The 14,530-nt window shown below is 43.4% G+C and overlaps 1 protein-coding gene across 5 annotated transcripts in view; it reads left to right on the forward strand.

Annotated features, from left to right (window-relative positions):
* The first annotated feature begins 13,943 nt into the window (after positions 1-13,943).
* Positions 13,944-14,530, forward strand: part of TMEM177 (transmembrane protein 177) — a 41,111-nt gene continuing 40,524 nt past the window's right edge. For 3 of the 5 annotated variants that reach the window (XR_012588430.1, XR_012588431.1, XR_012588432.1), the window contains exon 1: positions 13,997-14,064. The gene's annotated coding sequence lies outside the window, so the exon portion shown is untranslated. Of the gene's footprint in view, positions 14,065-14,530 lie in introns of all 5 variants that reach the window. The other 2 variants (XM_074595562.1, XM_074595563.1) reach the window with 2 other exon arrangements.

Genomic DNA, 14,530 nt, shown 5'->3' on the forward strand with positions numbered 1-14,530 from the left:
CAGGCTCTTACCTCCTGCCCCAAACCCCTCCTGCCCATGCTGGGAGCTGCCCATGGGAGCTGCAGGCAGGAGAGAGTTCTCAGTTCCCTCTCCTGATGAAGGCTGACAGTGCTAAGTTTGAGCCCCCCTCTCTTTCTGGATTTTCAAGGCTGTGCCCCAGCAGATGGGTGGCACAAACACGGTGATTCAGGCATATCTGAAGCTACCATACAGAGGACCTGAGGATGCTTCATGGCTCCAGTCCAAGCGTCAGCCAGCCTGGGAGGGGTTCCAGACACACACATGTTCAGGACAAATGGCCAAAGTCTTTTTTTCAGCCTGAAGAAAGTTGGCTTTGTGAAATGTGTCCAGTGAAACCTGTACATATGGTGGCTTTAGCTGTAGAGAACTTCATGTGCATAATCCGCCTTCCCGCACTTCTGTCAGTGACAGCTGGGAGGTCACTATAATTATCCTGAATTTGGATGCTGAGCGGTGCTGAGCACTTGTCTGTTTGGAGGAAGAGAGAAAACTTGTTTGCAAATGGCTTGTAGCTTAATGTCTTCAAAGTGTGCCTGACCCTTCTCGCTTATAAGGAACCGTGCACTAGGAGATCAGGCAGAGGATTAATGAAGTGGATACTCATCTCCTTCTCTACTCTACTCGAGGTTTTGTTAAAGCTGAGTCAGTAAACCTGATTAGTCGGCGGGATGTCCAGGCAGGATTAACTTGGGATTGGAGACAGGCTGGTAAAGAAATGCTGGGTGTGTTTCTCCTCCTCTGTCAGGGGTGGGAGTTGGGTTTTTGTGCATGTGGGACGTGGTGTGACCAAGCAGGCAATCCATGAGGGAGGTTCTCAGCAGTAAGTGGGATGAGATGCGTTGTTCTCTAAGCTACAAGGAAAAACAGAAGGGAGGTCACTTTGATCTCTCTTTGCACTTTTTGCTAGCTATTTTATCAGAATTGCAGACCCCTTCTCTGTTAAAGAATTATTTATTGGTACCTAATTTGGACTCTTGATAAGGCTGTGGAATTTTAAATTAGAGGGAGTCATGCCAGAAGCGTTCATACAGTTTCCCAAATTTCTGCACAAGAGCTAGGTCCAGTTCAGTTATTTACCAAGTAACACCCAAAAGATATTAAAAGAAGCCCAGAAGGATCCAGACTGAAGGCCAAGAAGACAGTGGAGTTGTCCTGGTCCTACCTACCAGAGGCAGAGCACATCACCCTGTGTCCACTACTCAGGTTATAGCAGTGTGAATTTTTTAGGACCAAGAAGCTTGGTGGATGGGGTCAATCAGAGTGGAAGTGCACAGTGTGCACTCTCAAAACTACACTTTTGTGTCCGTCATTCCCTTGGATGGTAGGAGCACTGGAGAAGCTGAGGCAACGGACACTACAAGTCAGCAGGCACCTTGGTATTTCGTGAGCAACTCCCAGGGTGACAGCTTGCTCCATTTACTATACCCAGGAGCTTCTCCAAATAATGATGAGGCTTTCCAGGAAAGTTCAGTTATACAGAGTACATACAAAAGCGTGGTGTGGTGATCTCTGTGAGAAGACATGGCACTCTCTGCTTCAGAATTCGTCCTTAAAATGTCCAGCACCTTCAGACAGACACAACTGGGGCTTCCTACCTGGGTTTTGCTCTGCTCCTACTAAAGGGCCTTTAAAGTGGTTAATGTTACCTGCTCTCAGCTGTGCAGGCTTACTGTGTAAGCAAGGTACTGTAACACGGAGCAGCGGGATGGCATAGAGAGGAGTTTTTTTAATTTTTGACTTGTTAATTACCCATACAGTTAATTTCAATCATTTGTATAATTGTGTTTAGATAGAATGTGTTGATGTTTTGCTCTCTTAAACCCAGAGGGCATTTTTAGGATCTGTTCATACTCTATTTCAGCACTTTACCAATGCTTGAATAAGCTCTCTGATAATGACTCCCAGAGTACAGTGTGAAATCAGAAGAATCCACTCCAAAACCATTTTCCATCACCTGTCAAATAGAGGTACAGAGGGGTACAGGACTGTAAAGAACAGATTTACAGTGAACTGGCATTCCTGCTCAGGGAGGAGAGGAAACTTTCTGGGTTAGCACAAAACTTTACAAAACAAAGGCCCGAAACACAGCTCTCTACCCTGACATCTTCCCACAACAGTCCCTGGAGGAAAGTATCTGTTATGAAGCATTGAGCCTGCAAATTACATGAGCTACGTTGTGTGATCTGTGCCTTCAAAAATGGGGTCACTTATATGATATGTGTGACGCCGCAGGCTTCTCCTAGAGAAATAAGTGACACTCCCGGACTGAAATGGTTCAGTGTTTCTGCTTTCCAGGTCTTGCTATTGTGCAGACACTAAAGGATGGAAGAGGTGTGGTTTGATACATTATTGTGCGCTTGCAGAGAAGCTCTTACCAGTCGCACAGCCAAATTTAAAGCTAAATTCAAATGAAAAGCAATTCATTTGAATAAGGAGAAATTAAAGGTTGCGAAAGACAGCACTTCCCAGACAAAGCTGCTGAGGCAAATGATTTCCTCATCATCCTTGGAAGCAGAAACTCACTTGGGAAAAGGCGAGTGGAAATTAATCAAGAGTGTCTGTCCCACAGCCCTTCACAGGGAACCAGCTCAGATTCAGCTTTGGTGGGTGAACAATGGCAAGGGACAGAGTTCTGCCAGCTGCCCTTTCTCCCTCCCTGCCCACAGGGGATGCTCTGAAGCCTTTCTCCTAAGAATAATTATCAGGTAGAAATCCCTATGGACTGCTCCAAATTCCTTAACTACAACTAATCACATCCCTCACTGCGTAAGTGTGTAAAATGCTGTCACTGGGGGTGACAAAATGAAACCAGACCTGAAGAACTGATGGGGCTAATCTCATGCTGATGCTCCACCCTGCACTCTCATCACATGTGCTAGTCAACGGCCATGCCACAAGCAGACACATTTCTCTTAATCGCTAACTGGGAAACACAGAGATACCCATTCCTGTTGACTGGATCATAAAACACCAGGAAACCTGGCAAGGAAAATCTGGTTTGCTGGTGCCTCTTTTCACAGTGCCATATGGAAACCTCCAAAAGGTGGAGGGTTAGAACTACCTCTTGCAGCTGCTGCCTGTTTTCAGAGGGCTGGTGGCGAGGGCTGGCTGACAGCTGGTGGAAATGGGCATGTGTGGTACAGAGCCCAGCAGCCGGTGCTGTGGGGAAGGGGTCACTTGTGCAGGGGACAGGTAAAATGCCAACAGGTCGGTTGAAAGAGCGAGATGGCATGTGTGCATTAAAGGGTGACTGAAGTGGGAGAACTTTTTAAATCATCGTAAGGTGTTTCCCCCTGAACAGAAGTTCTTTGCCGAGCAGAGGATACGGAGATGAAATTCAGGATGAATTTTGAAACCACTCTTGTCCATAACAATGCAACAATAACCAGGTAATCGCATTTCTTTTCATGCTCCCCCACCATGGTGATCTTACTTGGCCCACCTACCGTTTGGAGCCTCGTGTCTATCATTGGCTAAGAGGTGTTCAGGGCTCTGACCATGTCTGGCTGTTGCGTAAAGTCCCTAGCTACTTTAAACTAGTATTAATTCAAGATCAGCATGAGGAAGAACTGGGGTCAGTCTGTTTTCCAAAAGGAAAAAAGTCTCTTTACCTGGACAAGTCTAAGCAGATCACTCTTCTGCTTAAAGAAGGAGAGTAAAACCCAGTTTACATAACTGGGTGCATGTGCAATCCTAGTGACCTCCTGGGAAAGATTTTGAATTTAAACTGGTCTATGTGTTGTTTATCCAGAACTCATTATGTCAACACAAATGCACTTATTTTTCTCTGCTGCTTTTCAAAAGATGTCTTTTAATTACCTTGGTTTGAGATAGCATGTAATAGCATCTAGCAGCTGAACAATCCTGATCGTCACCTCTGATTACAAGAGACTAGACAGGGTGGGAAACTTGAAGTTTTGCCTTATTTGCTTTAGAGCTTTTATTCTTTTTATGCTTGATCCAAAGCCCACTGGAGTTCAAACAAAAGTTTCCATTTCTTTTAGGCTTTAGTTCAATACCTTTGCCAATAGCCATTTAGTCACAGCCTGACTGCGAGCACATGTAATCAAAACAAGTCTTGCAACTAGATGGTAAACAGTATTTGTGGACAGCAGGGGCTCAGCACAGACTTTCAAGCCGCAGAAAGAGTCTCTCTAGGTCACTCCTAAGGTACTTGGGCAGGGTGAAGACAGTGGCATGAATGCTCAGCTGGTGGTGTCGGTCTGGCACGATCTGCCCAGACAGATTGATTCTAAAATGACCTGAAAGCAACAAACTTTCCCCTAACAAACCCCTTCTGACATTTCTTGCCTGGACCTACAATAACTTGGGAATGCAGGTTGTTAGAGCTGAGGCATGTAGTCTCTGAAAAACTGAAAGCTTTTTTTTGGTCCACTGCAGCCAGGTTTTGTTACAGCCATTTAAATGGATGAACTCCATGTTGGTTGCTCTATTTATTTTTTCCCCTGTTTTCACAAGTATTAACTTACTCCCTGCAATCCCAGTGGAACAGAAATCAAGCATCTCCTCATTAAAATTCAAAGCTATTAATTTTGGCATCCTCTGTGCAATATGCAGCTTTATTTCAGATTGCACATTGCCTGCATTTTGTACCATAGACAGCTTTACAGAATAAAGCAAGAAATACAGCAGTTAATAGTAGAGGCAAAGAAAAGATGAAAGGATCAGGTTGAACCTTTCAGGCACTGGGGATTTTTGGGTAGGAAACAGGCCAGGACCACACTATCCTTGTGCTTGTTAGTAACCAAACAGGGTTTTTTAGGTTCAGAGTTTTTATTAGATTCTTTCCTCTACACGAACAATAGTAAACATACAATTGAGGTCTTGATTTTTCTGTAAAATGACTAACTAGCCACTGATTACATCCTTAGAACTGGTGCTCAAAGTTTATCAAATATGCAGGTTAGAAGGAAAAAAGGCTCAGGTGGCCTGGTTCATGAGAGGAATCAATTAATTTGGGGGAGATTTAAGGCAGAGAGAGAACTCGCTGGTAAATCAAATGGCTGTTTTGGAAGAAAGGGAGAACGCAGAGAAGAAATTGTAAGTTTAGTTTTTTTCCTGGTTTGCTGGGTTTTGTGCAAATGAAGCTTTTGTCACTGCTACTGACCTATTATGTTACTGTGGACAGCCCTGGTGCACAAACAAGTTTGTTGATTTTTTTTTTTAAATTATTTTTTTTTTCTTTTCCCTGAGTTATAGTTTCTGTCTGTATGCATGTTCCCATATAAACTGTTCATTCTAGTTGCTCCTTTGCACAAAGCAAAAATAAGTAACTGAAAGTTTTGCAAGTGTACTTAGTAACAGTCTTCCTGTCCTGTTATTCTTCAGTCGATAAAATATTGATGTCTGTGTGCCGCAAATCAGAATATCAAAGTGATCTGTAAACTAACATCAACTCTTGCTGGTTACAGTGCTGTTCTGTAAGTTCTCCTAAGCTTAAATCATTCTCCTGTTATTTTGTATGAAGAAATACGACAGAAATAGATTTATTAAAATTTTATTCTGTTTTTGAGCTGAGGACACCATGACTCACTCTCACCTGGTTCTTAGATGTCGTCGCTCATCTGTGAAGCTGCTCTCTGAAAACCACTTGGATATCTACTGCACTTGAAATGGCTGCTCTCAACTTTGTTTTTAGCACTAAATTATCTATGGCAAGCTAACCAACAAGTAGTTACCATAATATATGATAAGTTTCCCTTTGTCTTTATGGATAACGTGGACTGCTCCTCCAAATGCAGCTTCTGGCTTCTTGATTGACTCTCTGCTTTGTTGGCTCCCATGTGATTCTCCAGATGTAACACGTGAGATCAGTCACTGTTATCAACTCCAGATTAGTAGGAAGACTACTTCTGATGAGTGCAAACCATTCTTGGCATTTAACAATTTCTGTTTCAGAAGGTGGATTATCAGCTTCGCAGTCTTCTGAAGTGTTATCCCCGTGTCTTCCCTTGTGATTTGTGATATACAAATGCAAACTAATGTGATAATAGGCTTTTTCAGGCATGGTCTAACAATTGCAAGGTTCCTACCTTGCATATTCTTTGTCACAGTATTTCACGCTTATTCATCTGCACGTAGCATGCTATCCTTACCAGAGTCCACAGACCTTCTCAGCCCCTTGTTTTTATTTTTAACTTGGAGAATACCTTTAGTTGGGGGAAAACAACAGTTTCTGTCTTGGATTCGATTAATACCTCATGAGGAGACTTGAAGAGGATGTAACACCCTCTTGAGAAGACAATGATACAAACAAGAGCCTCTTTGGAGAAAAACCTGTTTTCTGTAAACCAACATACGTTCCCCTTTGCAGGATGCTGGTTGGCTTAAAGTTTGTCTTGGGGATTTCACAGAAGTTTCTCCTCATCTAGAGTTATTCAGTGGATATGAAAGAATGCAGAAGTGTTACTGTTTATACTATGACCATGCTTTATCACTTTCAATGATACTGAACCTGTGGTATTTCACTTTTTAGTATTCAGACCTGGGATACGATTGCAGTTTTAGGCAGCTCTTAGAGGATGATGTATAAATTTGTTCTGGAGTGACTGTAGGTGGCAACTGGATCTTTGGATGCTGCATCAGCTGTGTAGGTCTTCAATGCTAACTTTGAAAGGTATCCACAGAATCTTTCTTTAGAGCTTACCTTTGCAGATAGAATGCTTACCCTTCAAGCTAGCTATAGCAAATCATATATAGTGTAAACTTCATCAGACATCACCAGCAACATAATTGGAGCAACACTAGATATTGTGGTATCCAGACTTCATTTCAGCAACTATCCTGAAAAAGCTATTGACATGGAAAGCTAGTACTTAAATAAAGAGATGCTAGTAACCTACGTAAACAAACCTGTCCGTTCCTGATCAAACTTATTTACTTAACCAGGAATGAGCCTCTCTGGATGGTACTGATGCCTTTAGACTTCTAGCTGAGAGGGGACCTCTTCAAAACTTAATTCATTTGCAAGGATGCAGCACACACAAGTTGATCCAGTCACATTTAAAGCTGCAAGATGCCTAGTCTCGGAGATCTGTGCAGTCTGAACAACAGCTCAATAATGTTTCTTAAAGTACTGTAAGATCTTTAAGTGACTGCTGCAATAGAAACACAGACTGTTCAGTGGCCAAAAGTCTTCTGCTTTTCCCCAAGAAGAGAGTGTGGGATCAGACCACTTGCCTCCTACACACAGACACATACCACAGTGTCAAAGCAGGCATATTTCACCTGGTTCAGCGGAGCAATTGGTTTATAGAAAACAGCTCTGGCTTACTGTGGCTGCTCCCTGCTTCACACGCTCCTCATAAGGCTTGATCAGCTCCCGCACAGAAGCTGTTATTTGTCTCCAGTTAAACATGCTGTCCAAGAAAAAATTCTGTGGGCTACAGCTATACGTGATCCCATCTTCTCATGATGACCTTTTTTTAAGTTTATTAACTATTAACTTATTAACTTTATTAACTATTTTCTAACTGAGAAAAAAATTAGATGCCACTTTGAGAGTGGAATAAAAAAAAAAAGTAGCTCGATAGAATTTCTTTTTAAATTAGAAACTCCACAGGTTGGGACTGGGAGTCTCCAGCAAATCACTTTGCAAACTCACACTCATTAGGAAAACATAAAGAAACTGCTCTGTTTCCAGTGGTGATAGAAAATGATTTCTGCATTAACAGAATGTAACTTTCCCTTCTATTATGAGCATGAGCCTTCCTTCCCTAGACAGTACAGACATGGATCTGGGCTTTGGTTATAACACTAAATAAGTTACGTCTTAAACCGATTGGGTCTGTATTCATTCAATATGTTCCAAATAGATCTCACTTTAATATTAAACTTGCATTTCCTCTTCATTTAATCCACTTATTCCTATTGATAACTCTCCCCTAGAATGGGGGTGTCTTCTCAGCTGACTTGTGTCAGGGTGGAAGCTGTGGTCTGTGCTTGTGCCAGGAGTATGTACTGTTTTCATAGGCTTCAAATGCATGAAATAGAGGATTTTCATTGAAAATATTATGGGATCGCTGATTTGACTTCCTTTGCCCAGCCTCTCCTGGGATAATCTGATCCTTAAGAGTTAAAATTACTAGAGGCAGGAGAAATATCCTTGCACATCCGTACATAAAAGGACCCCAGACTTGTGCATATGCTTTACTGAGGCTCTGAAGACATGAATCACATGCTTTAGTTTCTCAATGACTCTGTAGGTGCCAACAAATTCTATGTTCAATAACCATGGTTTGTTTCTGAAATGTAGCCTTAGCAGATAACAGCCTTCTTGGAGTTTTTGCTGTGATCAGTCAAGATTATTGAGAAATCGGTCTGAGGACATGAAAAGTTCAGCAATTCAAAAAGATAAAAAGATGCCCACCTGATTTTTAGATACTGTCTCTGTGTTTTGCAGGTTGATAACCTCCAAAGCAGACATGTACTAGGTCTGGTGTACAAAGTCATGCCCTGTTGAGAACAAGTGAAAGAAATTAATTGCACTTCATCTCCAGTATTGAACCATACCACCATTCTGTTTCTCTTAAGCAAAGCATATATTTGCAATTCTTTGGGACCTGCATCCGTATCAACACTGTCAGATACTGCTTATGAGAGAACACTGTATGTGTTACAGCCAATCTTTCTGATTTATTGATACACTTATTCCTAGGACCTGTACGTTGTCTTGTTCCAGGTATGTTTCTTCCCATGAATCATTCTAGCTAGGCATAAAATGGAATATTTAATAACAATCTTCTTGATGGTATTTCCACCACAGAGAAATCCTCTGAATAAAATTGTGCTCTGCCTCCCTGTCTTGCCAGCAGGAGCCAGGACCAAGTCTACCTCTGGACCAGGATTATAAACATTTTAAAGTTTTGTTCCACAACACAAAACAGAATCCAAAGACCTGGTCCACAGAGTCTCTGCGTCCTGACCCTCTCCTGCCAGAATAGCCCATGTTCTGTTTGTACCTTCCACAGCTGCTAATGAGATAAGAAAATACATCCTTATCTGTGGCGAGTCTTGGAAGGTCACAGTGTTTGCAAAGTACCCTCACCACGGAGCAGTGCTCAGTGACCACGTAGGCTGGCTGACTCAGTGAAACAGCCCTAGTTTCTGCTTGCTGTCAAATATCATTACCTTTGCAGTACTGTAAATATTACCAAGGTTAGACAGTATGATTAAATCTGTTAAATATTATAGTATTGCCTCTACAAATTGGCATCCTCCCCCCCCCAAGACATGCTGCTTCCTATTCTGAAGGGAAATGGCACTAATTAGCTGTATTATGAAGACATGTGACAACTTAATTCACTATAGTTACCTTCCTTTCACTACAGCTAGCTAATTGCAGGACCAGAGTGCTTGAAAAGAAAGACTATATTAGTTATTGACAATGCACAAGTGTCCTGGTTACCAGTTTGGCCCGTATGCACTGGCAAGGAATCCCAGGCTAGACAATGAAGTTTGTGAGTTTTGTTCTGATTTCACCAAACGGCATCACAATGATGTCTGTAATACAACTAGACCCCAAGGCAATTTAAATGCAATATGGTATAGGGTCTGTCTGCATCATGTGGACAGACCCAAAGCAGTTTTAAATAGCAGTAGACTACGTGCAGGACCACAGAGTTCAGCATGAATTGATTTGCCCAGAATCTGTAAGTGGTTTTGCTTCTCAGCTCTCTGCTGACGGTATCCAGATTTTCCACCAGCATCCATGTTAACCTGGACACGTGTCTGCTACCCTCAGCAGAGATTACAAAGTATATTCAGATCAAAGATTTTTTTTGACGATTAAACTTAAGGAGGCCTTTTTGAGAGAAGGATTTTCTCTTTTACTGCACAGGATGCTCACTCTTTATCACCAACTTTTGGTACACACAGCTAGAGATGAGGGAGCTTGGACAATTAGTCCCAGGATCTGAAAATGCGGTAGTAAAGCAATAAAAACGCGATCACCTGCATGTTTTCCCTTTCCCACATTTGCCACCACAAAGAGCCTGCCTGAGTTTTAGGCAGATCTGGACCAGCAGAGGAATACTTCAAAATGTAATGCCAAGGGTGTTTGAGTGGAAACAGAAGTCAGTCCCACAAAGTCATGTAGCCAGCCAAATGCCTCACAGCCTCTTTGCTGCCTTCTAAAATACTGGCTTTTGATCCCTGACAAATTCTGAGCTGTGGTACATTGGGAAGAAAAAGACTTTGTTTTACTTTGATTGCTCTGATCTATATACCTGCCAATCCCAATAAAACAACTAGCCATCTTTTCACTTCTCCTTGAATACTGGGGTTTGAAGGTCTGATTTGAGACCAGAAATAGAATTCCCTGTTCTGTTCCCACAGCTGTGCTTCTGAATGCTCATCCTTTATTATACTTGTCTATATATCGCCCCTCTTGAGAGGGCTGCACAAGGTATGTATTTAAGAACATATGTATGTCCCAGGAATAAGACAAATAGTTGGGAATAGATCATCTTTTTCTACAGAAAAGGCTTAACAAGGAGACAGGCAATTTCTTATCCTAGTACTTTTTACACATGGCTTTGACTATCAGCATAAGACTGGCAGAGCTTTTGGCATTCCAGACAAACCTTAATGCGAAGGAAAATGTGGATTATAACCTGTGCTATCTAGAGAGCCCATAGCAAAACCTAGAGTGCCCTAGAGTACAGGCAAAAATTGCAGTTGTATCCCATATGGACAACATGAATGTTCCATCTGGGATGGAACTATAAGAGGAGCAGTGGGAATGGGACATGCAAGGAAATCTTATCAATATTGGCCAGTATCTTCCCTTTTCAGCAAGTGGAATTGTTGAGATCTCAACAGCTGCACCTTTATGCTTTTGCTCAACGCTGTGTATGCTTCAATCCCACTGTCACTTTGCTATTAGCTGCAATATGGATATGTGCAACTTGCTCAGCGTGACAGGCTGGAAAGCCATTTTGCCACAAGGTTTTCTTCCCCTTCAGTGCAGTAAGATGATGATTTAAGTATGAACAGGCTTGGCCTTTTGACACCTGTCAAGAACCTTAATGGTCGCTTAATACATCAGTTTTCAGTCCATTGTCTGCTGCCTCCTGCTGAGTTGGAAGTACTTCCAGCACAGGTCATTGTAAGCCACCTTAATACAGGTACTTTCTAGGTGTACATTTTGCTTAAGAGCTTTGCAGTGATCCTCCACACACTCACCACTCATTACTGAAGCACCGCACTCAGCAACATTGAAAAGCGGTCCAGGCAGCTGCACGAAAAAGCAGGCTGACCTGTCATGCCCTTCCTTCACAAGAAGATCTTCCCCACATCTGCCAACACATCTCACTTCAGCATCTTTTTTGCTCTAACATTTCCTCTGCAATTCATCAGACTTCTTCTCTATCCTCATGTTTTTAATTAGACAAACACTCTTGAAGAAACTCATAATGTCTACACTACGCAGTCCCTTGTTTTTCATGATTGTTTCCGTAGATAATTAGCAGATGATCCTTGTCCTGCAGACTTTATAATCTCTCTCTTCCTGCTACTAATGTTACTCTATGCTCATAGACTCACACAGTACGTTTTCTTAGTCCCAGAATCCTGCAGTGTCTCTTTCATCTGACACCTGCAAGAACTGAACTACATGAAGAAGTGTTTGGGACACGTGACATTGCATACACTTGGGCCAGAATTGCAAGGCTCTTTGTGCTACCCTCCATTACGTTAAAGCTTATGTTTGGAGGCTGGACTACCCCAAAACTTGCATAAAACAGCAGATAATTGGACTCCATAGAGGAAGAAGAGGATGAGGGAAGAAATGTATATATCTCAGACTGCTGGACATTCACTGACCACATTTACTTTGGAGATCACATAACCAAAATAGACTGTGAAGCACACAAATCATTAAGAGAAGGCAATGACTTTCAGTTCAGTACTTAAAAATCAACCTTTTTGCTAACATAGCAACAAGACTTCATATATAAAATTGTAAGAGAGGCAGGTGATGGTAAGCACCCATATGTCTTCTAGTAAAACATCAGACAGAACCGTAATATACCTCCGAATAAGTAACTTAGAGCATGTCCTGTAGCACCACCTAGCAGGCTAATTTAAAAGTGGTCTATGTCCCTTGATCCCTGACTATAACGATGTGCTTATGCAACAGAATTGGCGTGCACTTCAGTCTTCTTTCACCTTCCTTGCTGTAACAGCTGCTTCTTGAAACCAGAATCATATCAACATGGCGATTAGTAAAGTTGGGGTCTCTACTTTTCACAAGCATATTTATTATAAAGCTCTTAAGAGAAACCATTTCTCTTTCATTAAGAGAAACCAGCGAATGCAATGCTGTGCCAGCCTCTTGAGTTTTTGCGTAAGACTAGACACCTCCAGCTGGTAAAGAAGCCAGAAGCACCTTTCAGAAAGTCAGGCTGTACAAACCCATCCAACCTTCCCTCCGTATTCAACAGTAGGTTAAGTAAGTCTTAGTGACTCTCAGGCTTTCAAAATCCATCATGACACTGTGTGTTTTGGTTAGGGAGGAGTCTGGTTTCCAGTTGTCCATCATCACCTGCATGCATTTTTTTTTTGTATGTCTGCATGAAGTATGACTATCAATGCCAACTTGCAAATTTTAAGTTTTGGGAGATGATGAAGCTACATGCTGAGGCTGCAGACCCATGGCTATAACAGCTCTCTGATGATATAAAGGGGGAGGTGAAGCTCTCCTCTACTTTTTTTTCTGGCTGCCTCCCACCTTGTTACAGCACCTTTTCAATGATCCCACTCAGCTTGCTAACTTGGTAGAAAATGATCCCTTTTTTCCCCTGGTAACTATGTTTTCTGCTGACAGTGAGTAAAAAACAATGCACAACAGGGTCTGATGGGTGCCAGATCTGGCAAAAAGTGGTTCAGAGGGAGACAGAGAGGTGGGATCTTTCCTCTGACTTTTCCCTTTGGGTGGCAGCAAACCATTCACCCGTCTTGCCACATTGCATAAAACCATAACCTATGGGTAGAATCGTGCCCTCTCCCAAAGGAGTGTGTTTTCTTAGCAATTATCAACTTGTTTACTGGAAGTTAAAACCAAGGTTGTCATTAACAGCCTCTGCTCACAACAGGGAAGGAAGCTGGCTGTGCCTAGCCAGGCCTGTTTAGCACGAGCATTCCTAAAATGCAGGATATCATCTAGTAGGAAAAAGATGGGATAAATATCTTCATTAGGGTACTTTCACATAAGTGCTGGAGGAATACCTGAATTTGAATGAAAATTCTTAAGTATCCAGTTTACAATCTTAATCCTTTTAAATGAAAGCAAATCTCAGGCTAAAAGGTCTATAAGCTGAACCTTCACTGCTAAAAGATGCCTCATTCGGGGGCTGCTACAAAGAAAGATTAATCTTGATAAATCTTTCTAAGTAGAATAATAACCATGGCTTGCTTTTATTTCTATTCTGCTGTCTCTCAACCCACTGCAAAGCATTGTTTCCACTTGGATTGTGGAAAAAATGGTTACCTCTTGACTGCCTGGTGCAAAGGGGCATTTTAAAACACCCACCGAGCACCAACGTGTACCTCTCCTACAGGTGAGGCAAAACCCAATCTTCTACTATCCACTACACAAACAAAATCCTTAGCTGGCCCGAAGCTGTTCTCTGCCCTTGTTTTGCAAGGACGGCCGTGAGGGAGCCGTGCCCTCGGAGGCCACTGCTCTCCACAGGCTGCTGCTCCGTCACCCACTGCCCTCCTCACCACAGCCAAGTGGCGCTGCCAAGGAACGGGCAGGCCTTGCCGGGGCTTTCCCAGGGCGCCCGTGTTGTTCTTTTTCACAATAGGGATGGGATCTCCCCGCTATGGAGACTCCTGCCGCCGATTTACTCCAGGGCACGGACCCCAACCCCCATTCCGCGCTCAGGGGACGGTCGTGTGTCGTCCGTCCCCCCCAGCCCCGTCATGGCGTCGCCGCCCGCCCCTTCCGCCCGCCGCAGGGAAGCGGGGAGGTGGCCGGCCCGCTGGAGCCCCGCCTAGGCCGCGGCGCCGGGAGCCTCGGTACGTGCGGGAGCGGGGCGGGGGGAGGCGAGGCCAGGCCCGGCCTGCCTGAGGCGAGGGATCCGCTGGAACCGTCCCTCAGCGCCCCCGGCGTGGCGAGGCATGGCGGGGAGGAGAGGGAAAGGGCGGGACAGGGAGCGCAGGGCCCGGGGCCGGTCGGGGCTTCACCCGTCCCTCGTGTAAAGCCATTTTTAGCCGCTCTCCCCGCCCCCCCCCCCGACACTTTCTTATATTTTTATTTTTCGGCAAGTAGGCGTTGAAGTACTGAGCCCTGGAGGCGGGTCCTGCTTCCTGACTGATACTGGTTTAAGTTGGGCTTTCCCCTCGGCTAGACGTAATTAGAGAAAATAAATTTATTCAACTGGCTAGGACAAAACCTGCCTAGATAACCCCGTTTTGAACTTTATTAAAATTCTCAGACATCAGTGAGAATGAGTGCCCGTAATACCACAGAGATAAATAGTGT

This window comes from Larus michahellis, chromosome 7, assembly GCF_964199755.1.
Source record: "Larus michahellis chromosome 7, bLarMic1.1, whole genome shotgun sequence".
Lineage (NCBI taxonomy): Eukaryota > Metazoa > Chordata > Aves > Charadriiformes > Laridae > Larus > Larus michahellis.